The sequence below is a fragment of the Bufo bufo genome, chromosome 7 (genome assembly GCF_905171765.1).
Source record: "Bufo bufo chromosome 7, aBufBuf1.1, whole genome shotgun sequence".
In the NCBI taxonomy this organism is placed as follows: Eukaryota; Metazoa; Chordata; class Amphibia; order Anura; family Bufonidae; genus Bufo; species Bufo bufo.
Genome location: NC_053395.1, coordinates 212,453,704 through 212,479,483, shown reverse-complemented (window position 1 = coordinate 212,479,483; position 25,780 = coordinate 212,453,704). Strand labels below are relative to the sequence as shown.

At 45.3% G+C, this 25,780-nt stretch overlaps 1 protein-coding gene and 1 long non-coding RNA gene across 2 annotated transcripts in view; one reads left to right on the top strand and one right to left on the bottom strand.

Moving 5' to 3' along the window:
• The window catches only part of LRP1B (LDL receptor related protein 1B), a 1,344,280-nt gene that overhangs the window by 318,648 nt on the left and 999,852 nt on the right, over window positions 1-25,780 (bottom strand). The gene's annotated exons all lie outside the window — the stretch shown is intronic.
• On the top strand, window positions 6,679-24,688 carry LOC121008324. Its single transcript, XR_005780557.1, has 3 exons — window positions 6,679-6,691; window positions 14,642-14,644; window positions 24,559-24,688. It is a non-coding gene; the product is annotated as an uncharacterized LOC121008324 (long non-coding RNA).

The following is a 25,780-nucleotide window of genomic DNA, read 5'->3' as shown; positions in this document are numbered from 1 at the left end:
TTAAAAGCTTAGGCCCACTCACACGACAAGGTTGCCTCCTCCAGTGGGAACCTACTCTACATTTGGCGCTGAGCTGCCGCGGGACCCAGCAGCTAAACAGCGCCCCGCTGCTTGGCAAAGCCACTCTGGCACTACTGGTTGCTGGGTCCCGCCGCTTGCTGGTGCGGTGCTGCGGATATGTTTTGGAGAATCTGTCTCTTTTTTCCTCTCTGATACCAGCACTCCTCCCCATTCGGTCCAGGTGATTTTAATTAGCAGGAGTCTGCATAAGGGTTTCCTGAGAGCATGTGATAAGGTGAGCTTTGACAACTGTTCACATGGTCCCATTGCTGCTTTGGTGCTGTGCTGGTGGGTTGGTGGGACCCAGTGTCAGGGTGGCTTTGCCAAGCAGCAGGGGCGCTGTTTGGCTGCTGGGTCCCGCCGATTGCTGGTGCGGTCCTGTGGTGCCTGTGGTCGGCGCACACCACTGCACCAAATTTAGAGTAGGTTCCCACTCGAGGAGGAAACCTTGTCGTGGTGAGTGGGCCTATGCTTTTTGATCAAAATGTATACTTCTGCCTCATGTATAGCAACATAGGGGGCGTTATACCATTACTTGCTCTTTGAAGCGATGTTAATTATGCTGAGAAGCAGTTATTAGATCAAAACATAGTATGAGGATGTGCGATTCAGATTCACTCTTATATTTTGGATACTATAATGCAGTGTCACACACAGACTGAGGTAGAGAGATGGTAACGTAATTGCCCCTCCACTCTTCCCCTCTCACAGCATGAGCTTCACATAGACACTAAGGAAAGGATGCTACTGGTTCATCTCCCTCTTCTCCCCTCCACCACAACCCCAGACAATAGATATTGTTTCACTATAGATGGATTTCTCTTAGGATTGAATGGGTCTCTGAAAATTTAGAGTATTCCTCCAGGCCCGTATAGGAGAACTACATGCTGCTTGAAGGTGATGCTACTTTCCTCAAGTAAGAAATACTGTATTACACAATTTCATGTATTCGCCCAAAAAATATATGTATATGTCAAAAAATATAATGACAGGTACATTTTTATTCAGTAATTTATAACCCAATATCCTACAGATAGTTATTTTCTTATATTAACAGATACAGAAATCTAATTAACTATGTGCCGCCAGTATTTTAATATCATCGGCTCAGTTTTGCTGTGGACATTTTTGATGAAACATGTCAGATTCCAGGATATTATTAATATAACAGAGAACATTTCTCAAAAGGTCTTCTTTTATTTGCAACTAAAACACTTGACATTTATTAATATAATGACACGGGAGGGCAGGACTTAACACAAATTTGTTATTTTAGCACTTATTCAAAAAGCCTAGCCTCAAAGTAAATGACCTTCATCTTAACAGTTTATAACTGTATGAGAAAGTCCAAGACCTGTAGGAATCTGCGAAGTACAGATTCATTATTCCTGACGCTTCCTAAACCTTTCTTTCAAAATGACTTTGATAGATTCTCATCCGCTGATACTTTCATGCCAAGTCAGCAAGAAGCCACTTGTACCACCACAGAGATGAAACAGATGTTACTTTATCTTATATTCTTTGTAATTTGAGTGATAACTACAGCAGCTACTCTGCGTGGGATAAAAAGTAATAGAAAAAAAGGAAAAACCAAAAACTTGTCCTCAAACAAAAATATTGGGGGCCAGCAACATTTATTAAGGCTGGCATATTACACACTGGTCTTAAAAAGGTTTTCCGGGATCTATATATTGATGACCAATCCTCAAGATAGGCTATCATTATAAGATTGGCAGGGGTCCGCCTACCGGCATCATTGCCAATTAAATGCTTAAAGAGGCTCCAGCGCTCCCATAAGCGTCATGGCCTCCTCGTAGCTTACCATGCAGAGCGTCATCCATTGTATAGCGCCCGTGCTTGGATTGAAGTTGAGCCTCAGATTTCCCAAAAAGGGTCAACTAACAAAATTCTGGGCAAAGATTAAATTGTTTGTGCCATTGTATTCATCAATAAGACCTGAAACTGCCACTGAAGGTGGAGTGCATGATCAATTCGACAAAATCCAGGTACTCATCCCCTATTATAATAATTGCTATTTTTGTTTGCGATCATTGTTCACTTTCTGAGCAAATTTTCATCTTGCTCATTTAAAACCATCTTTTTAGTTGCTTCCTATCAGACTAAATAGAAAAATATGCATTGATCTACACCTTAAAAATGAACATCCTATTGATCCTGAAAAAGAGAATATCAAAACGAGCAATTTTTTTTTTCCAGTTTACTTATCCAATAAAAATCCTATCTATATGTTGAAGGGCTATTCCTGGACTGCAATACAGAAAGACAATCCTTTACATAGGTCATCAGTATAAGATAGAGGTGGTTCTGACACGTTTGCCAATTAGTTGACTGATGGGGCTTTATTTGCGGTGGTGTCTGTGTCTGTAATTGTAGCTCCCTGCACTACAGTTCCATTGGAGCAACCTATATAATTCAATACAATGAAGCCAACGTCAAACCCTCAGCAATATAATATATGGTACAGCGGTGGGTGTGGGATCATTGTGTCAACTAATAGATTTAACTTTGTGCAAATCCTAAGGGTGTTATTCTGTGGGTCCCCTAATTTTCACCCTTTAACTCCTGTACAGAGATCTGGAATTTGCTACAGGGGAACCACCAGGCCGCTACCTCTTGAAGAAGTCTCTGTATGATTGACAGCTGACCCACAGGTGTCAAAGTTACTGATGTAGGGCACCAAGGAGTCAGGCGGAACCATATTCAGGAAAAGGTCAAGGCCAGGCCAGGGCAGATACAGTAAATGGTCGAAGTTCTATCCATACAGCCAAGAGTCAGGTCAGAATCCAGTCAACAGGCAGAAAGTTGGTACTTGGGCAGACAACTGAACAAACATGTTTGCAGGAAACCAGCACAGGGGAAAGCGCTTTAAGTATCCCAAGTTTTGCAGCCATTGGCTGATGAAGATCAGGGTGTGCACATGCTGGCCCAATAAGGGCCAGAGGGAGCGCACATGAACACCCTATGGGCAGAGAAGGAGAGCTCAGAGGAGGCGAGCCCTTGCCGGCCTGCAGACCAGATAGTAGAGAAGCTAGCAGGAGGCTGGTCCAGGCCACCAGGCAAGGTAAGCAGAACAGAGGCGACCAAGAGCCATTGCTGTAACAGTATTGAAAACCATACTGAAGTCCTGGAGAACCCCTCTAAAAAACACCTATGGACATCACAGAAGGGGGTTCTTAGTGGAGATTTCACATGACTTTAATTGGTTGTAGTTTAAAACAACCTTTCTTAGAGGAAATATATGGTCACAGCTAATCACATGGGTTTCAGTACCTGGGTCAACACTGATCAGCTAAGCCTTGGCAAGTTTTAATTCAAGGAGTGTTAGGGCAATGTTTTTTCATCAAACCTGTCTAAATCTATAAAATGCCCTAATAACACTGATTAAGCGGTTGCAATGGGACACAGTTAGAGTTGAGCGAACACCTGGATGTTCGGGTTCGAGAAGTTCGGCCGAACTTCCCGGAAATGTTCGGGTTCGGGATCCGAACCCGATCCGAACTTCGTCCCGAACCCGAACCCCATTGAAGTCAATGGGGACCCGAACTTTTGGGCACTAAAAAGGCTGTAAAACAGCCCAGGAAAGAGCTAGAGGGCTGCAAAAGGCAGCAACATGTAGGTAAATCCCCTGCAAACAAATGTGGATAGGGAAATGAATTAAAATTAAAATTAAAAAAATAAAAATGAACCAATATCAATTGGACAGAGGTCACATAGCAGAGAATCTGGCTTCACGTCAGCAGAGAATCAGTCTCTTCATGCCATAGCAAAAAATCTGGCTTCATGTCAGCAGAGAATCAGTCTCTTCATGCCATAGCAGAGAATCTGGCTTCATGTCAGCGCAGAATCAGTCTTCATGTCATAGCAGAGAATCAGGCTTCACGTCACCCACCACTGGAACAGGCCACTGTCACACATTTAGGCCCCGGCACCCAGGCAGAGGAGAGAAGTCCCGTAACTGAGAATCTGGCCTTATGTCAGCGCAGAATCTTCTTCATGTCATAGCAGAGAATCAGGCTTCACGTCACCCACCACTGGAACAGGCCACTGTCACACATTTAGGCCCAGGCACCCAGGCAGAGGAGAGAGGTCCCGTAACAGAGAATCTGGCCTTATGTCAGCGCAGAATCTGTATTCATGTCATAGCTGAGAATCAGGCTTCACGTCACCCACCACTGGAACAGGCCACTGTCACACATTTAGGCCCCGGCACCCAGACAGAGGAGAGGTTCATTCAACTTTGGGTTGCCCCGCAATATAATGGTAAAATGAAATTAAAAATAGTATTGAATGAGGAAGTGCCCTGGAGTAGAATAATATATTGTTAGGGGAGGTAGTTAATATCTAATCTGCACAAGGGATGGACAGGTCCTGTGGGATCCATGCCTGGTTCATTTTTATGAACGTCAGCTTGTCCACATTGGCTGTAGACAGGCGGCTGCGTTTGTCTGTAATGACGCCCCCTGCCGTGCTGAATACACGTTCAGACAAAACGCTGGCCGCCGGGCAGGCCAGCACCTCCAAGGCATAAAAGGCTAGCTCTGGCCACGTGGACAATTTGGAGACCCAGAAGTTGAATGGGGCCGAACCATCAGTCAGTACGTGGAGGGGTGTGCACAGGTACTGTTCCACCATGTTAGTGAAATGTTGCCTCCTGCTAACTCGTTCCGTATCAGGTGGTGGTGCAGTTAGCTGTGGCGTGGTGACAAAACTTTTCCACATCTCTGCCATGCTAACCCTGCCCTCAGAGGAGCTGGCCGTGACACAGCTGCGTTGGCGACCTCTTGCTCCTCCTCTGCCTTCGCCTTGGGCTTCCACTGGTTCCCCTGTGACATTTGGAAATGCTCTCAGTAGCGCGTCTACCAACGTGCGCTTGTACTCGCGCATCTTCCTATCACGCTCCAGTGTAGGAAGTAAGGTGGGCACATTGTCTTTGTACCGGGAATCCAGCAGGGTGGCAACCCAGTATTCCACACACGTTAAAATGTGGGCAACTCTGCTGTCGTTGCGCAGGCACTGCAGCATGTAGTCGCTCATGTGTGCCAGGCTGCCCAGAGGTAAGGACAAGCTGTCCTCTGTGGGAGGCGTATCGTCATCGTCCTGTGTTTCCCCCCAGCCACGCACCAGTGATGGGCCCGAGCTGCTTTGGGTGCCACCCCGCTGTGAACATGCTTCATCCTCATCCTCCTCCACCTCCTCCTCATCCTCGTCCTCCTCGTCCTCCAGTAGTGGTCCCTGTCTGGCCACATTTGTACCTGGCCTCTGGTGTTGCAAAAAACCTCCCTCTGAGTCACTTTGAAGAGACTGGCCTGAAAGTGCTAAAAATGACCCCTCTTCCTCCTCTTCCTCCTGGGCCACCTCCTCTTCCATCATCGCCCTATGTTTTTTTTCTCAAGGAGACATAGAAGTGGTATTGTAACGCTGATAACGGCGTCATCGCCACTGGCCATGTTGGTGGAGTACTCGAAACAGCTCAACAGGGCACACAGGTCTCACATGGAGGCCCAGTCATTGGTGGTGAAGTGTGTCTGATCCGCAGTGCGACTGACCCGTGCGTGCTGCAGCTGAAACTCCACTATGGCCTGCTGCTGCTCGCACAGTCTGTCCAGCATATGCAAGGTGGAGTTCCACCTGGTGGGTACGTCGCATATGAGGCGGTGAGCGGGAAGGCCGAAGTTACGCTGTAGCGCAGACAGGCGAGCAGCGGCAGGGTGTGAACGCTGGAAGCGCGAACAGACGGCCCGGACTTTATGCAGCAGCTCTGACATGTTGGGGTAGTTGCGAATGAACTTCTGCACCACCAAATTCAGCACATGCGCCAGGAAAGGGATGTGCGTCAAACCGGCTAGTCCCAGAGCTGCAACGAGATTTCGCCCATTATCGCACACCACCAGGCCGGGCTTGAGGCTCACCGGCAGCAACCACTCGTCGGTCTGTTGTTCTATACCCCGCCACAACTCCTGTGCGGTGTGGGGCCTGTCCCCCAAACATATGTTTCAGAATGGCCTGCTGACGTTTACCCCGTGCTGTGCTGAAGTTGGTGGTGAAGGTGTGTGGCTGACTGGATGAGCAGGTGGAAGAAGAGGAGGAGGAAGCTGAGTAGGAGGAGGAGGAGGAGACAGGAGGCAAAGAATGTTGCCCTGCGATCCTTGGCGGCGGAAGGACGTGCGCCAAACAGCTCTCCGCCTGGGGCCCAGCCGCCACTACATTTACCCAGTGTGCAGTTAGGGAGATATAGCGTCCCTGGCCGTGCTTACTGGTCCACGTATCTGTGGTTAGGTGGACCTTGCCACAGATGGCGTTGCGCAGTGCACACTTGATTTTATCGGACACTTGTTTGTGCAGGGAAGGCACGGCTCTCTTGGAGAAGTAGTGGCGGCTGGGAACAACATACTGTGGGACAGCAAGTGACATGAGCTGTTTGAAGCTGTGTGTGTCCACCAGCCTAAATGACAGCATTTCATAGGCCAGTAGTTTAGAAATGCTGGCATTCAGGGCCAGGGATCGAGGGTGGCTAGGTGGGAATTTACGCTTTCTCTCAAATGTTTGTGAGATGGAGAGCTGAACGCTGCTGTGTGACATGGTTGATATGCTTGGTGACGCAGGTGGTGGTGTTGGTGGTACATCCCATGTTTGCTGGGCGGCAGGTGCCAACGTTCCTCCAGAGGCGGAGGAAGAGGCCGAGGCGGCGGCAGCAGCAGAAGAGGCCGAGGCAGCAGCAGCAGAAGAGGTAGCAGGGGGAGCCTGAGTGACTTCTTTGTTTTTAAGATGTTTACTCCACTGCAGTTCATGCTTTGCATGCAGGTGCCTGGTCATGCAGGTTGTGCTAAGGTTCAGAACGTTAATGCCTCGCTTCAGGCTCTGATGGCACAGCGTGCAAACCACTCGGGTCTTGTCGTCAGCACATTGTTTGAAGAAGTGCCATGCCAGGGAACTCCTTGAAGCTGCCTTTGGGGTGCTCGGTCCCAGATGGCGGCGGTCAGTAGCAGGCGGAGTCTCTTGGCGGCGGGTGTTCTGATTTTGCCCACTGCTCCCTCTTTTGCTACGCTGTTGGCTCGGTCTCACCACTGCCTCTTCCTCCGAACTGTGAAAGTCAGTGGCACGACCTTCATTCCATGTGGGGTCTAGGACCTCATCGTCCCCTGCATCGTCTTCCACCCAGTCTTGATCCCTGACCTCCTGTTCAGTCTGCACACTGCAGAAAGACGCAGCAGTTGGCACCTGTGTTTCGTCATCATCAGAGACGTGCTGAGGTGGTATTCCCATGTCCTCATCATCAGGAAAAATAAGTGGTTGTGCGTTAGTGCATTCTATCTCTTCCACCCCTGGGGAAGGGCTAGGTGGATGCCCTTGGGAAACCCTGGCAGCAGAGTCTTCAAACAGCATAAGAGACTGCTGCATAACTTGAGGCTCAGACAGTTTCCCTGATATGCATGGGGGTGATGTGACAGACCGATGGGCTTGGTTTTCATGCGCCATCTGTGCGCTTTCTGCAGAAGACTGGGTGGGAGATAATGTGAACGTGCTGGATCCACTGTCGGCCACCCAATTGACTAATGCCTGCACCTGCTCAGGCCTTACCATCCTTAGAATGGCATTGGGCCCCACCAAATATCGCTGTAAATTCTGCTGGCTACTGGGACCTGAGGTAGTTGGTTCACTAGGACGTGTGGCTGTGGCAGAACGGCCACGTCCTCTCCCAGCACCAGAGGGTCCACTAACACCACCACGACCATGTCCACGTCCGCGTCCCTTATTAGATGTTTTCCTCATTGTTCCCGTTCACCACAATTTTGAGAATGGCAAATTTGGGAATGGTTTTTCAACCCAGAAAAAAAAGTGTGCTTTTACGGTCACTACAAATAACTTGACCAGCTAAAACAGTAGAGATTTGGTTAAATAGAGATGTGAGGCCTGTTTTTTTTTGCGCTGTGCGACAGGTATAGGTTTAATCACAGAATCAGATTTCTATCAGCACGCTAGCGTGTGTCTTAGGTTTTTCTGAATGACACTATCACTAGCTTCAATGTAAGATATTCTTTTTGGGATAGATTTCAAGTAGGCCTCAAATACCAGAAACTATTTATTTTGAGAATGGCAAATTTGGGAATGCTTTTTCAACCCAGAAAAAAAAGTGTGCTTTTACGGTCACTACAAATAACTTGACCAGCTAAAACAGTAGAGATTTGGTTAAATAGAGATGTGAGGCCTGTTTTTTTTTGCGCTGTGTGACAGGTATAGGTTTAATCACAGAATCAGATTTCTATCAGCACGCTAGAGTGTGTCTTAGGATTTTCTGAATGACACTATCACTAGCTTCAATGTAAGATATTCTTTTTGGGATAGATTTCAAGTAGGCATCAAATACCAGAAACTAGTTATTTTGCGAATGGCAAATTTGGGAATGGTTTTTCAACCCAGAAAAAAAAGTGTGCTTTTACGGTCACTACAAATAACTTGACCAGCTAAAACAGTAGAGATTTGGTTAAATAGAGATGTGAGGCCTGTTTTTTTTTTGCGCTGTGTGACAGGTATAGGTTTAATCACAGAATCAGATTTCTATCAGCACGCTAGCGTGTGTCTTAGGTTTTTCTGAATGACACTATCACTAGCTTCAATGTAAGATATTCTTTTTGGGATAGATTTCAAGTAGGCCTCAAATACCAGAAACTAGTTATTTTGAGAATGGCAAATTTGGGAATGATTTTTCAACCCAGAAAAAAAAGTGTGCTTTTACGGTCACTACAAATAACTTGACCAGCTAAAACAGTACAGATTTGGTTAAATAGAGATGTGAGGCCTGTTTTTTTTTGCGCTGTATGACAGGTATAGGTTTAATCACAGAATCAGATTTCTATCAGCACGCTAGCGTGTGTCTTAGGTTTTTCTGAATGACACTATCACTAGCTTCAATGTAAGATATTATTTTTGGGATAGATTTCAAGTAGGCCTCAAATACCAGAAACTAGTTATTTTGAGAATGGCAAATTTGGGAATGGTTTTTCAACCCAGAAAAAAAAGTGTGCTTTTACGGTCACTACAAATAACTTGACCAGCTAAAACAGTACAGATTTGGTTGAATAGAAATGTCAGGTCTATTTTTTAGGCGCTGGGTGACAGGCTCAACTTGCCCCTGATGTAATATATGGCCAAAAAATAACCACACTGTTGATGGTTAAATGCACTTGGGTGACACAGGCTCAGCCTGCACCAGATGTAGTATATGGCCAAAAAATAATCAGACTGTCGATGGTTAAATGCACTTCGGTGACACAGGCTCAGCCTGCAGCTGATGTAGTATATGGCCAAAAAATAACCAGACTGTTGATGGTTAAATGCACTTCGGTGACACAGGCTCAGCCTGCAGCTGATGTAGGATATAGCACAAAATAACCACACTATCGATGGTTAAATACACTTGGTGATAGCTTGTGCTGGCGCACCACAAGTCACAAAATGGCCGCCGATCACCCCAGAAAAAAAGTGATCTAAAAACGCTCTGGGCAGCCTCAAAAAAGTGAGCAAGTCAATAATAGCACTTCAATGATCCACAGCTGCAGATCGATCACAGAATGAAGTCTTTTGGAGGAGTTAATCTGCCTAATCTCGCCCTAACGTCGCAGCTGCAACCTCTCCCTATACTGATCATAGCAGAGTGACGTGCGGCGCTACGTGACTCCAGCTTAATTAGAGGCTGGGTCACATGGTGCACTGGCCAATCACAGCCATGCCAATAGTAGGCATGGCTGTGATGGCCTCTTGGGGCAAGTAGTATGACGCTTGTTGATTGGCTGCTTTGCAGCCTTTCAAAAAGCGCCAAGAAAGAGCCGAACACCGAACCCGAACCCGGACTTTTACGAAAATGTTCGGGTTCGGGTCGTTGTGACACGGACACCCCAAAATTCGGTACGAACCCGAACTATACAGTTCGGGTTCGCTCATCCCTAGACACAGTGGTTCCTATATGTCACAATTGTGCCTTTTTACATTAAACCTTACTCCAACAGTTGTAGAGCCTGTAAGGTGATCTTTTTTGGTTTTACTACTTAATCTGATGCATTGATTTGCACCTAAAACAGACATTCTTTTAAAACATTGTGATGGGAGTTGCCAATGCCATTTTACCCATTAGATTATGCTTAGGACATATAGCAGCTGTATTAATTTTATGATATTATTATGGTAAACTTCTTTAAGTGGAGATAGCTCAGGTTAATAGCACATTTAATAATTATTTTTTTTTTACGGTATGGTCTTAATAAATTGTACTAATTTTGGGGATCCAGATATTTTTTTTTCTTACAGTCTTTGGTCATTTGTCATTTATTGCCATTGTGCAGTTGTGTATCTGTATCCCCATTGTGTCATTGAACAGATTTCACTTAGCGCTACTTCTAAGGACATTTTTAAAGTGGCCCCCCTGTTCTTCAGCCTTAAATCCCTATACAGGAACCACCAGGCCGTTACAGTACCTCATAGAGTAGTCTCTATTCAGTGACAGCTAACCAAGAAGTCTCATAAGACATTGGTGTGTGGCACCAAAGGGGGCAGGCAAAATCATATTTGTTCAATCTGCTTAACAGGCCAAAAGTTGAGGTAGGTAGCACAGGGTGAATATATAAGAGTCAGGCAGAGGTCAGGTCATCCAGTAGAGTGTCAAATCTGGAAAACAGGCATAGGTTGGGCATAGGAAATCAGAATGGAAAGTAGCACACCTTCACGGGGACCAGCATGCTAAAGAGCCTATTGCTCTGGTACCCTTCCCTCTGCAGTAGGCTGGCAGACTAGGATGTGTGCGTTTTGGCCCATGTAGCACAGCATGGAGTGGATGTCCCTACCTAGAAGGGACAGGGAGATAATGGTGGGCACAGACTAATGGGACACAAGAGCAGAGGCTAGGAGCGTGCAGTGACATCATTATGCTCAGCGCAGGTCATGCGGCAGATCTTTTTCAATCAAGAGAGGAGCGGACTGCCTCTGCCCGAGCAAGTGGATGAGGTGAGTGATTTTTTTTAAACCCAAAAGGCCATATTGCACTAGCGTATTACCGTTTTTAACAGCCGTTAGACTAGTGCACTTCTTTCTGAGTGGCCATTAAAAACAGTCCCATTGATTAATAAGCTGAATGGGGTTTTAACATAGCAATTCATGACAAATTAATTCGGAACAAATCTAATTTCTTGTCAAACTTCGGCAAAGCTGCCAAATCAAATTTTTCAAAAATTCTTCTTCTTCTACAGTGGCTGTAACCATCGGAGAAAGGGAGCTGGCAGGTACGGATTGTCGGTGTTAAAGGAAGAATATCTCTGTACCCATGGAGTCTGGTAGAGCCTATATGGCAGTGCACTCAGGCTGTCCTGCTTCCATGCACTGCTGTGTAAGGTCCGCTGGGCATGGCTCTGCCATTGCATGAAACCTTACTGTAATTAGAACATTTGTCTAAATGAATGTGCTGCTGATATGCCGAATGAATAAATACAGTGTATTCACCTGCTCTGACATCTCCAAATACATCAGTAATGGGGACTAGACCAGCTGATTAAATATCTACATAAAACAAGACAATATCTTATGATTTACAGAGGCGATGGAAGAGTGATCACATCATTACACTGCCAAATACCATCTATCACTTTTACTGAATTTAACGAAGATGGATTACATCCTAAAGGAGGGATGCAAGCTATAAATATATTCATTCTGATCTTCATCTGACTTTCTCTTAGAATAGACAAGCAACAAATCAATAATTGAAGAACGCGCACTTCTGATCCTTTGTTATAAATGATTTTAGGATAAGAAATCCGTTTGGTATAACGAAAAAAGAGAAAGTGTTAGTAGGAGATGAAACGGCTGCACACAGAAACTGGCAACAAAGGGGCTTCTGCAAAAGCAGACACAACTGATTTTGTCTTGCAGCAAAAAAAGTTCTCAAAACCTTTTAAAAAGGAACATGTGATGGTAAAAAAAAAAAAAAAACCTCCACCCAAAACAGGAAAGGAAGATCAAATCAGTATTGAAAGGTTGGGACTAGAAATGAGAAAATCAATTCCTTAGACTCAAAATTCGATCAGAACTTTTTGAAGAATTTGTATTTGTTAGAATCAGAATTTCTTGAAAAAAATTTGGGGACAAATTTAGATTCTGGAGAGAGAGAGAGAGAGAAAGAAAGAGAGGGAGATTTTCCATGCATTGATAGTATTTTCGATTCAGGTAGAAAGGATTTGTGTCTGAATCAAATCTCTTGGTCGATTCGGACTAATCTTAACCAAAACCAATTTTTTGAAATTCACCTGTCTCTTGATGGTGATCTCAGCTGCAACACCCATCAAGCGACCAAAGATCACTGTGCAACAGTGTAGCCATAGAACTCAATGGAGTTGCAGTGCAACTTTCAAGTTGCCGTGACCCCAGAATTGCTAAAAAAAAATTGCTGGATTTTTTGTGATTCTGGGGTCATAGTTGTGGCTAATTGTGAGTTGCACTACATACCCATTTAGTCCTATGGCTGCACTACTACACAGTGATCCTTGGTCGTGAGGTCGGTATCGTGTAGGCCCAGGCTAAAGGTGATCATATAGATTAGATTCCTGGTAGTAGAACTCGCTGAGGGGTGCAAAGATACGTGCAGATGTGCCAATATCTTTGCACACTATTATGGAGCAAAACGCCAAACACAACGAGAAAAACCAGTGTTACACTCCGAAATGCGTTGCTTCAAAGAGATGCCATTAAAGAAGGTTCATCCAACTCCCAAAGTGCACTAACCTTTTACCCACACAATAATATGTTGAGACTTCCTGTTCTTTATTAGATAACATAGGATCCGCCATTCACAATAGGTGATATTGCAGCTTACCTGCTGCATCCTGACCTCTGATCAGATCACAGAGCATGTGTTGAAAACTCTCCCATGGAAGTCAATGAGATCAGCTTCGATTGTGTCTATGGTCCATGTAACTGCTCTCAAAGAACAGGAAGTCTTGACATATATTCGGCCTAGTGCCAATGTGAAAAGTGCAGGACCTTTGAATTTTGTTTTCATATTGATAGGGACATGGACAATTAAAAAAACTAACTAAAAAAGTCTGAAAAATATGTTTAACATAAAAAATGTGATTTAAACAATAGATCATTCCTGACACATTCCCTTTAATCAAAGTCTAATTAAAGTCTGGATTGTATTGCATGAGTGGAGATACATTTTTATTTTTTTACTGTTTTATGAATAAATAAGCACAACTGAATATTATTAGAATCATTTCTGGGTTGTACAGATACAAAAACATGACTACATTTTTCCGAAAACAGCTCCCCACAAGGTTGTATGTGGTATTGCAGCTCAGTTATGCTGCAATACCAGACACAACCCATGAATAGGTTTTGGGGATGTTTCTGGGAGAAAGCAACCATGGTTTCATGATCCTGGAACACCCTTCGAGAGGGAAACCTCTGATAAAGCATTTTAACCTATAGAGATGAACTTCATCTGGAAATCAAAGGCTAGTCAGTCAGCTATCACTGCGTCAAATGCCATTTCATTCTGCACATACTGTCCATTGTGTCCTGTCTATTGTCCACATTTATAGAAAACCTGCGCAATCTTAGAGAAATGTGACCCCGGAGGCGTCAAGAAAATAACCTCCTCCCATGCATCTCAGGACTCAGTATTGACTCCTGGAAGCCGTTGACACAAATCACCGATTGCCTTACTGCTGGCTAGAGCGTATTGTCCCACCACAAAGAATTAATTAATGCTTTGATGGTACAATTAGTGTTAAGTACATATTGTAAAAGGCTTCTTCTTTCTTGTTTTATAGCTTTTAAGACCGGTGACTGCAGAGTCCCTGTCATCAATTACGATAACATTATGGGATTCTTAGCTGACACAGCATTCTCCTCTCCTCCGATTGGGTTATTCTACCGAGTGAAAGATGCTTCAGACAAGTTTAATGGTAAGAGCTGGAGGAGAAGGGAAAAAAGCAAAGACATTTGTATAACAATGGGAATTTAATCATGCCATACCTCATCCTGCCTGTATATGCAGCTTCATCAGGCTCTCATATTGATTATATGGTTTAAAAGAAAAGCAAGCACAGAGTTGTCCACCCTTACCTGTCCATGCATTTAACTAAAGGGGCTTTCCAGGCTTCTGGTATTGATGACCTGTCCCCAAGATAGGTCATCTGTCAACAGATTTGTACCTGCGACACTGGCTGACCTGTTACATGTGCACTTGGCAGCTGAAGGCATCTGTGTTGGTCCCATGTAGGGTTGAGCGTACACCTGGAAGTCCCGGGTTCACCGGATTCGCCGCAAAGTTTGGGTTCGGGACCCGAACTTGACCCTAAACCCCTATTGAAGTCAATGGGGACCCAAACTTTGGGGCACTAAAATGGCTCTGAAAAAGTCATAGAAAGGGATAGAGGGCTGCAAAAGGAAGCAAAATAGGGGTAAGAGCAGGACAATTTCTCTGCAAACAAATGTGGATAGGTAAATGAATTAAAATAACATAATTTAAATAATGATCTTGAACTAGGAGGTGGAGGTCAAAGTGGAGTAGGGGGTTGAGGAGGCGGTGGACGTGGCGGTGTAGGTGGAAGCGGTGGTGGAGGATGAGGAGAAGGTAGCCAAAGCTATATATTTTTTTTAATAAATTTGGGAAGACCCCAAAACATTAGGAAATATAAAAAAGAAAACAAAGAGAAAGTGCGCTGGAGCATAACAATGGCTGGGTGTGGCTGGTAAACTTGTCTATTCTGCACAAGGTACGGACAAGTCCTGTGGGATCCATGCCTTGTTCATTTTAATGAACGTGAGCTTGTCCACATTGGCTGTGGACAGGCGGCTGCGCTTGCCTGTGATCACCCCCCCTGGCATGCTGAACACACGTTCGGACAATACAATGGCCGAAGGGCAGGCCAGCACCTCCAAGGCGTAAAGGGCAAGCTCAGGCCATGTGCCCAATTTGGAGACCCAGAAGTTGAATGGGGCAGACCCATCAGTCAGTACGTGTAGGCTGTTGCTGAAATGCCGCCTCCTGTTAAGACGTTCCATATCAGCTGGTGGTGCTGGTTGTTGTGTTGCTGACAAAGCTTTTCCACATTCTTTTCCACATTTCGGCCATGCTAACCCTCCCTTCTGAGGTGCTGGCGGTGCCCTAGCTGCGTTGCCGACTTCTTCCTCCTCCTCTGCCTTCGCCTTGTGTTTCCACTGAGCCCCCGCTGTCAGGTGGGAATGCCATCAGCAGCGTTTCTACCAGCGTGCGCTTGTACTCGCGCAACTTCCGATCACGCTCCAGTGACAGAATTAAGGATGCCACGTTGTCCTTGTAGTGGGGATCCAGCAGGATAGCCACCCAGTAATCAGCACTGGTTAGAATGTGGGCAACTCGGCGGTCGTTGCGCAGGCACGGCAGCATTTAGTTGGTCATGTGTGCCAGGCTGCCTAGAGGCAACGACAAGTTGTCCTCTGTGGGAGGTGTATCGTCTGTGTCCTCTGTATCTCCCCAGCCACGCTCCAGTGATGCCCATGAGCTGCTTTTGGCGCTACCCTGCTGTGAACACGGTTCCTCCATATCATCATCCTCCTCCTCTTCATCCTCCAGAACTGTGCCATGGCTGGACAATTGCGTACCTGGCTTCTGTTGGTGCAGGAACCCACCCTCCGAGCCACTTGTGTATGACTGGCCTGATAACGGTGGAAATGATCCCTCTTCTTCCTCCTCTTATCGTGAATATTGGCACTTCGAGAATTTGCGAATATCTATAATGTAAGGCTATATCTTAGTAATCGCAAATATTCTAGATTTTTTCATCAGTACCCCTGATCCCTCACTGCTTCTTGCTTGTGGGCCAATGAGAAGGCTGCAAGATCTTTGATTTTAGGAGTAGTGTTGATCGCAAACTTTCATAGCAAATTTTCCGATTGCCGATTTTCTCAATCAAGAAAATAATGACTGGAGATCACAAATTCTTGAATTCACAAATATATGACGAATATTTACCCAAATATTCACAAAATATAGCAAATTCAAATATTGCCCCTGCTGCTCATCACTAATAATAACGATGAGGACTGCGTCATCGGCACTGGCCATGTTGGTGGAATACTCGAAACAGCACAACACGGCACACACGTCCCACATGGAGGCCCACTCGTTGGTGGTGAAGCGACTCACCCGTGCATGCTGCTGCTGAAACTCCACTATCGCCTGCTGCTGCTCACACAGTCTCTCCAGCATGTGTAAGGTAGAGTTCCACTTGTCGGCACGTCGCAAATGAGGCGGTGAGCGGGAAGCCAGAAGTTACTCTGCAGTGCAGACAGACGAGCAGCAACAGGGTGAGAACGCCGAAAGCACGTACAGACGGACCGCACTTTCTGCAGCAGTTCTGACATATCGGGGTAATTTTTCAGGAACCTCTGCACCACCAAATTCAGCACATGCGCCAGTCAGGGGATGTGCGTCAAACCGGCTAGGCCCAGAGCTGCTACGAGATTATTCATTTGTAGCTGGCACAGATCGACCATGTCCTCTCCCTGCAACAGGAGCTCCACCAACCCCAGCAGCACCACGACCAGGGCCACGTCCCTTATTTGATGCTCTCCTCATTCTTGGAGGTCACCCACTGAACTAACAGGCAGATTAACTATATTATTTTCCCTGTCACATATACAGTGCAGGTTTACTTCACGCAATAAATGGGTATATGACGTGCACCTAAGGGTACTTTCACACTAGCGTTATTCTTTTCCGGCATTGAGTAGCATCCTAGGGGCTCAATACCGGCAAATAACTGATCAGTTTTATCCCCATGCATTCTGAATGGAGAGCAATCCGTTCAGGATGCATCAGGATGTCTTCAGTTCAGTCTTTTTGCCTTTTCAGGACGGAGATAATACCGCAGCATGCTGCGGTTTTAACGCCAGCCAAAATTCCGGAACACTTGCCGTAATGCCGGATCGGGCATTTTCCGGCAAAACGGATCCGGCATTGCGGTCTTCACATGCTCAGACAGCAAAAATTGTGAAAAAAAATAAATGACGGATCCGTTTTTCCCAATGACACCGGAGAGACGGATCTGGCATTTCAATGCATTTGTCAGACGAATCAGGATCCTGATCCATCTGACAAATGCCATCAGTTTGCATACGTTTTGATGGATCCTGCAGGCAGTTCCGGCGATGGAACTGCCTGCCGGAATCGTCTGCCGCATGTGTGAAAGTACCCTAACTAACAGACGGATTAACTATATCAATTTCCCTGTCACATATGCAGTGCAGGTGTACTTCACGCAATAAATGGGTATATGACGCGTACCTAACTAACAGACGGATTAACTATTATATTTGTGTGTCAGGGGTACAAAGTACAATGTTGCATTGCACCCACAAAAAAAATCTCTGTAGGTCACCCACAGAATTAACAGTCAGATTTATGATTTGCTTTCTGTGTCAGGGGTGCAAAGATGTTGCATTGCACCCACAAAAAAATCGCACTAACACTGTCCCTCACTTCAGCTGCCTGCTTTCTGTCCCTTCACTACTGAGAGCTGATGGGCGGTGCTACACGTGATCCAGCTTATATAGAGGCTGGGTCACATGATGCACCGGCCAATCACAGCCATGCCATTAGTAGGCATGGCTGTAAAAGCTTTTAAGGGCACACAGCTTAAAAGCTTGTTGATTGGCTGCCCTGCAGCATTTTTTTTAACAAGCTTTATTAAATGCCCGAACACCGAACTCGAACCCAATCTTTTAGGGCAAAGTTCGGGTCCGGGTACCAAAAATCGTAAAGTTCGGTACGGATCCGAACTTTACAGTTCGGGTTCGCTCAACACTAGTCCCATGTGCTCGCATTGCTGAGAAAAAAAGAAGTTGTGAAACTATATCCCCCAGCATGCTTTATTCACTTCTATGGAAGTTCTGAGAACAACCAAGCAAGTTTGCATGCTGGGAGTTGTAGTTTCACCACACCTGGAGTGCCGAAGGTTGCTGATCCCTGCCCTAGGAGCAACGGGGGTATTGCTGCTACACCTAGAGGGTCAATTTTCTCTGCAACTAGTGTGCCCTCTTCATTTGACAGGATGACGTCACTCCCAATCAAAGTGGGTGCAGTAGTTGCAGAGAGAGCAGAGGGTCTAAGTGTAATGGCAATGCCCTCATCGCTCTCAGAGGCTCATTTGCATATATTAAAACTTCATTTTCATAGATGAAAATCTTCTGACAGATGCCTTTAAATGTAAATAGTGCAAGATCATGGTGTAAAAGTATTCCATCTCAGTGCATGTAACGGATGGGTGTTGAGATATTACAGCTTGTGCGGAGGTCGGCAGGAATTACTGAGCTCATCTGTCACACCATTCTTTGTAAAGCCTAGAAATGGTTGTGCGTGAAAATCCCAGTAACTGAGCCGATTGTGAAATACTCAGACCGGCCCGTCTGGCACCAACAACCATGCCACGCTCAAAATTGCCTAAATCACTTTTCTTTCCCATTCTGACATTCAGTTTGGAGTTCAGGAGATTGTCTTGACCAGGACCACCCCCCGAAATGCATTGAAGCAACTGCCATGTGATTGGTTGACTAGATAATTGCATTAATGAGAAATAGAACAGGTGTTCCTAATAATTCTTTAGGTGAGTGTATATCACCTGTATCTGTAACCTCAGACCACTGTATATATTCTCTGTGTATATTGTGTCATCTAGTGTGCCCTTAAGGTGATTAAATATATAATTTAATCTAGTGCTATCTTGCATCTCGATCACGAATCCCCACATCCGTTAGCGGACCGGGCTTATATCAAACGAGAACCTGGTGGCAGATACCCGGGCTGAGACAGCGCTGTTTTCACTGCGGCAGTTAAAAGGCTCTCTCAGCTTGTTGCCTCTCTGGGTCCGCGTGGACAGGAGGTGTCTGTGTAAACTGTACCAAACTGACTTTACCTGCTCCTCTGGAGGGGGCGCAAAGTCCCGCTTTATTAACAAGTGACCATACAGTGTCTCATGAGCTCGACGTAGGTGACGTCAAGCAGGCACGAGGCGTGGTATTCGTCCCCAAACCTCTTGTCATCATTTCAGCTTCTATTATATATACTAGGTTTGATTCCAGGTGTTCTGGGAAGATAGATCGAACGTCTCGCTAGCAAATACTTATGATATTAATCCAGTGTAAACAACTTGCTATGGCACACAGATATCTCAATATACCAGATAACCTGTGTCACGGAAGTGGACCCGGAGGACGACTGGAAAAATCGTATGTGCGCCCAGCAAGAAATAACAAGCGCATGATCAATAATTACACTGGGATTAGGTTTTTATATATAGGATATTTCTTCTAGCTATGTCAGGCTTTATTGTCAACTAGGGTCTTCATGTGTGCTCTGCCACACATTCACATCTTCCTTATCCAATTGCTTTCCCCCTCCCCCCCACCCCGCAGTCAATTTTATCACTTTTTTCTGCAGTTGATTTAACATATTTCTATATATCTTTGTATCGTGAGGCTAAAACTTTTCTTTTTAAATCCAGTTTTCCAATGGCCTGGGAAAAAGTTGACTATGCAGCAGTGTCGAAGGAAGTAAGGCAGCCAAGTCTGAGGAGCGAAAGAATCAAGATCATGGGGCGGGAAACAGTTAAGTGACCTTTGCTTTACAGGTCTGCTCAGGAAGGTTGGGTTGGGGTTGCCAAAATCCCCCCAAAAGGTAGCAAACCTCTTCAAGAACTGGTGGGAAGTAATGATCCATGTGATAGGTCATTACTTCTAACCATTTCTTGAAGAGGTTGGCTACCTTTTGGGGAGTGGGGGGGGGGGGGGGTTAAAAACTCTAACCCACCCCTCCGGAGCAGACCTGCAAAGCAAAGGTCACTAATTTGTTCCCCGCAACTGGATCCCAATTCTTTTGTTCCTCAAACTCAGCTGCCTTGCTTGGTTCCTCCCACTATCAACATCTGCTTTGACCCTGCTGCATCCAATCATCGGCTGCAGCAGCAACCTGCTCTCCTTGCATCTTATTACCAACTGACATGCTGCAGGGTGGGCAGGTCACCGCCGCAGCTAGCAATTACCTGCCGCATTGTCAAAACTGATGTCGACGGTGGAAAACCTGAACAAAACAGCCTAGTTCAGTTACTGAAGGAGCCAGGACCCAGCGGTGGTAAGCAGGAAGATATGCTTCCCTTTGTAGGTCTGCCCAGTGAATAGGGGTGCTTGACAAAAAAAAGGTGACCAACAGGTAATCAGAAAGTGAGCTATTGTTTAAATCAAGGCATTATATTAAACATATTTTTAAGATTTTTTTGGTGGTTATTTTTAAAATCCCATTATTTTTTTTTAATTCTATTATCATCTGTATTTAAAACAAATATAAAATTCCTGCAGTCTTTTCACTACCCATTAAGCCTAATAAATGCTAATGCTCCTGTTCTTCTCAGCAGTCATCTCATTATCATCACTGTCAGGATTACAATGACAGATAACATCTATATATCGATTACACAGAATTCACCATTCACAAAAGGTGATGGTCACAGCGTATCTATCCCCCCTCTCTGCACAATGACCTCTGCACAGGTCACTGAGCATGGCTAGAAAACTTTTCCACAGAAGTCAAGGAGGTATCTCATGTCCATTATGCCTATGTTCCATGTGGCTGCAGTAAAGCATATTTCTAAATGCTGAAAACAGCAGTTCAGGCAAAATGGCTTCCTTATAGTCATCTACAGAAAAGAGAATAACAATAATAAGTAATGAGTATAATACATGTAGATAATTCATTTTCTCTAAAGAGCCCTATTCCATTACAGTGAATGCACTATAGGGTATGGAAAAAGCCAAGGGAATAGGTTCATCTGTTTTCCTATCACTTATTCACTACATTTTCACCACCAGTTCTATGCTGTGACAGTGTTGATTGCTTTATCTCCCAATCACGCAATAGGTTAAGACTCATTTTCTGTGCCTACAGTACATGTGATAACTGTACGGTAGCTCCTGCGGTCACTCAAGATAGTTGTGACCAGTCTCTAAGGAGTGCTATGGTCCTGGTAATTCAATCAAAACATTGATCCATGGGCAGCCTAAGAAGGTGCTTGCCCTATGCAGCATCAGACGTTGGGTTTATGCAGTTCTGCAGCAGCTGAGGTGTCTATTACGATGTTCTGCAGCAGCTGAGATGTGTATTATGAGGTTCTGCAGCAGCTGAGGTGTGGTTTATGATGTTCTGCAGCAGATGAAGTGTATTATGTTGTTCAGCACCGGCTGAGGTGTGTATTATGATATTCTGCAACAACAAAGGGAAAGTGCATTCTGATGTTCTGCAGAAGCTGAGATGTGTATCATAATGTTCTTCAGAAGCTGAAGTGTATATTATGATGTTCTGCAGCAGCTGAGGTGTATATCACAATATTCTGCAGCAGCTGAGATGTGTATCATGAGGTTCTACAGACGTTGAGGTGTGTATTGTGAAGTTCTGCCGAAGCTCAGATCTGTGTCATGAAGTTCTGCAGCAGCTGAGGTCAGTATCATGATGTTCTGCAGCAGTTTAGGCTTCAGCACAGTAAAATATGAAGCAGCACTAAATGTCGGTCAGTAAGCACTGGCACGGGAAATCTGCAGGAAGAGATAAGCAGCACCAATTATTGCCGCTCATCTCTAGATAATCATCATTGGACTGATGTGTTTTATGAAGGAACATATCAAAACACAAAAAATATTCCTTTTATAAATATCCTTGATGCTGTGTATCATCAGCATGAGCATATCGTCCTCACTATGTGACACTTATCAATCACACATGTATAGTTAAACCCAGGTCTTCCAATCTTGTGCTTATACCAGTCATTCCTGTAGGTAATATGGTCATTAAAACGACTTTCAGTTCATTTACATCAGTACTCTAAGCTCTCATCTATCTCCAGCAGCATCACTGCGCCTTCCCCGCTGCACCACGAACCTGACGATATTAAGTTATCCCTGAACTGAACATATTCCAAAGACCTTTCATTGACTACAAAATCCATCATTGCCAGGAGGAACCTCACATTGCCAGGAGTAATCACAAGGCTGATAAGACATCACTGACTATTTGGAAATGGTTGATTTTATCACACAGCATCTGACCAGTTAACAATTCATCTGCTATAGAACTACTGTTGCCTTGAATCAAACTTTTTAAGCTGCTTAGCGAGAATTTGTCAACTGCAAGTGAATGTATGACTAGTGCACAATCCACGATATCCTAATCTGCAGACATTTTTGGGGGGATACAATAATAAAACCAGATGATAATACACAAAATCAACCATACTAAGGCCCCTTTCACACGGGCGAGTATTCCGCGCGGGTGCAATGCGCGAGTTGAACGCATTGCACCCGCACTGAATCCCGACCCATTCATTTCTATGGGGCTGTGCACATGAGCTGTGATTTTCACGTATCACTTGTGCGTTGTGTGAAAATCGCAGCAAGCTCTATATTGTGCGTTTTTCATGCAACGCAGGCCCCATAAAAGTGAATGGGGCCGTGTGAAAATCGCAAGCATCCGCAAGCAAGTGCGGATGCGGTGCGATTTTCACGCATGGTTGCTAGGTGGCGATCGGGCTGGGGACCCGATCTGTATTATTTTCCCTTATAACATGGTTATAAGGGAAAATAATAGCATTCTGAATGCAGAATGCAAAGTAAAATAGTGATGGAGGGGTTAAAAAAATAATAATAGTTAACTCACCGAGTCCACTTGATCGTGTAGTTGCAGATCTCTGTCTTCTTCTGTAATGTTGAGCTGCCGGCTAAGGACCTGTGGTGACATCACATCACATGATCCAATCACATGGTCCCTCACCATGGTGATGAACCATGTGATTGGACCATGTGATGAGCACAGTGATGTCATCAAAGGTCCTATTCCTGTGCACAGCAAAGAAGAAGACAGAAGAGATGCAGGCTGCTCGATCAAGTGGATTAAGGTGAGTTAAATAATTTTTTATTTCTTTTTAACCCCTCCAGCCCTATTTTACTATGCATTCTGTATTAAGAATGCTATTATTTTCCCTTATAATCATGTTATAAGGGAAAATAATACAATCTACAGAACACCTAACCCAAACCCGAACTTCTGTGAAGAAGTTTGGGTTTGGGTACCAAACATGCCGATTTTTCTCACACGCATGCAAAACGCATTACAATGTTTTGCACTCGTGCGGAAAAATCATGCGTTTTCCCGCAACACACCCGCATCTTATCCGGTCAAAAAACATGACGCCCGTGTGAAATAAGCCTAAAGGTTTGTATGGAATTTAGATACTGTACATTGGCAGGTAGTGTTACAAAACAAGTTTTTTAAACGACTATGCTCATCTGTTCAATCCCACCAACCGATCAAGCACCGCCACTCCGGTTGTCCCTGGCAAGCACACATGGATGCTGCAGCCAATAACTATAGTTGGTGGTAATACCGGCATGGTGGTACAATGCTACTGAGGACACTGATTGGTTCATGTACATGTAGGGCACATCATCACTGCAAGTAAGTAGACTGGTGAGGGCCCCCAGAGCCACAGCACTGCAACGGTGGAGGTTTGGATAGTTAGTGTATGTTTGTGGTTTGTTTAATCAAATTCCCTGGTCTTTGCCAATTTTTTGTAAATCTCAGAAAGCTTCTTTAAGTGGTCACATACTATGTTTCCTCTGTTGCTTTGTTTTTCAGCACAGCATGCTAATTCATATTTAAATGCATATCACTGTTATACAACAGTCACACTATTATTATCGTCTTCTGTAAAGTAACTGGAGCCCAACACTAAAAAACATCTATTTCCTGGCTGCAGAGAGCCTTTATAGTGGTGTAGGACACTGTGCCTTGCAGTAACACGCATAGGGAGTCTGCTGTGGTAGTGAAATAATACTGCGAGTCCGTTTGACATGCAGATGACAGGCATTTCTCTTAGAATCACTGCACACTTCACTTATTTGGGCAGTCACGGGGCCAAAACTGACCAAATAACTCAAGTATAAACTCAGCCTTACAGGTTGATGTTAGCATCAAGAAGAAGCGCACTCCTTTTACACCGTCCTCAGCTGATTCCACATAGATGTCTACAGAACCTATTCTATTAAACGCTTATACAAGTAGAGCCCCCTGACAGAGTGGAGAGGGTGTCAGCAGTAAGTTTGTGTTGACGTCACTGATTATTTGGCCCTTCCTCTGATCCATCAGAACAATAAGCCACAAAAAATGGACCCTATCTGTGGTAGCATCTGCCTTCACTCGGTCAGCATTTGGTCAGTAATCCATCAGTATTGCTAATGCCAAAAAAAAACAGGAGTGGATCCAAAACAGAAATGACACGTGAATGAAATATCTGCCGTCTTGAACGCGGGGGAAAAGAGTAAGCTACCCCTGTCCCAGTTGCACCTGGGGGGCCCAAGGCATCTGCCTCTTGAGCCCAGGGAGCGGCACTCAGAAATAATAGTAAGTGCAGGGACATCCCCCATGTATGCCCTACATGTCCTGCTACTTAGTTAAACTATGGGCCCATGAATGCGGCAGCGGCACTAGTGTTCTCCCTCTTGCCCAGGGTCCAATCAATATTAAAGACGGCCCTGGTTTTGTACCCACTCCTGCTTTTGGCTACCAAATCATAAGCCAATTCTGATGGGACCATACAGGCCTTACAGCTGCCACACAGACAGGATCCTTAGTGCGTCTCATTTTCACTTCCTTCTGACAGATCACAAGAAGGGTCCAAAAAATGATGATGTCAGCCAAGCCAGAAAACCTAAATAGTGGCCCAGTCATGAAGTGGGGAGGGTGGGAACAGCATGAGAAGTCCACAGTGGCCCAATGACAGGGTCTGGAGGTGGCAGCAGCATCAGGAGGCCACAGAGTGGCACAATGACAGAGTGTGGAGGTGGCGGCAGCATCAGGAGGCCACATAGTGGCAATACCAGTACCAGCTGAAGATGGTGGGTGAAAGAAGGAACACTTGGCAAGTTAGCATCAGATGTGTGACATCAGCCGGCTGGCAGCATCAGAATAGTAGCTGAGGCAGGTAGCCAGAAATAACCGGTCTCTTTTGTCAAAGTGTTGGTGTGGCACCATGGATGATCTAGTCTGATGCATGAGGCATTGGGGGGTGGAAATCCTGGCTGATCTACGCCTGATTCATCTTGACAAAGGTCAGTCTCTCCACATTTAGGGTGGACAGGCGAGTTCTCCTTGGGGTAACTATGGCCCCAACCGCACTGAACACCTGCTCTGATGCCACACTACTGGCTGGGCAGGACAGCTTTTCCAGGGCAAACTTGGCCAGTTGCGGCCACAAATCAAGTTTGGCTGTCCATTAGTCCAGCGGATCTTCAATGCTGGCTGGCAGGGTGCACTCCAAGTATGCCACCACCTGCTGGTTCTGGTCCTGCTCGATTTTCAGTTGTCACTGAGAAAGCCAGGATTCGAGTTCTTGCTGAAGGACACGGAGCAGTTCCTCCGCTGTGTGACTCCGTTCGCCCAAACAAACCAGGTGCAGAACAGCGTGAGAGTGATGAGAGGGGTCGCACATGGCTTGCATACACTACATGCCTCAATTCTTGGATCTCTACATGAAAATAATGTATTTGCTGTAAATCGCGAGAGGGGCATAGATGGAGACATTGACTTCACAAGAGAAACAGAGCAGTGGAGTTCAGCTACCTCTGTTTA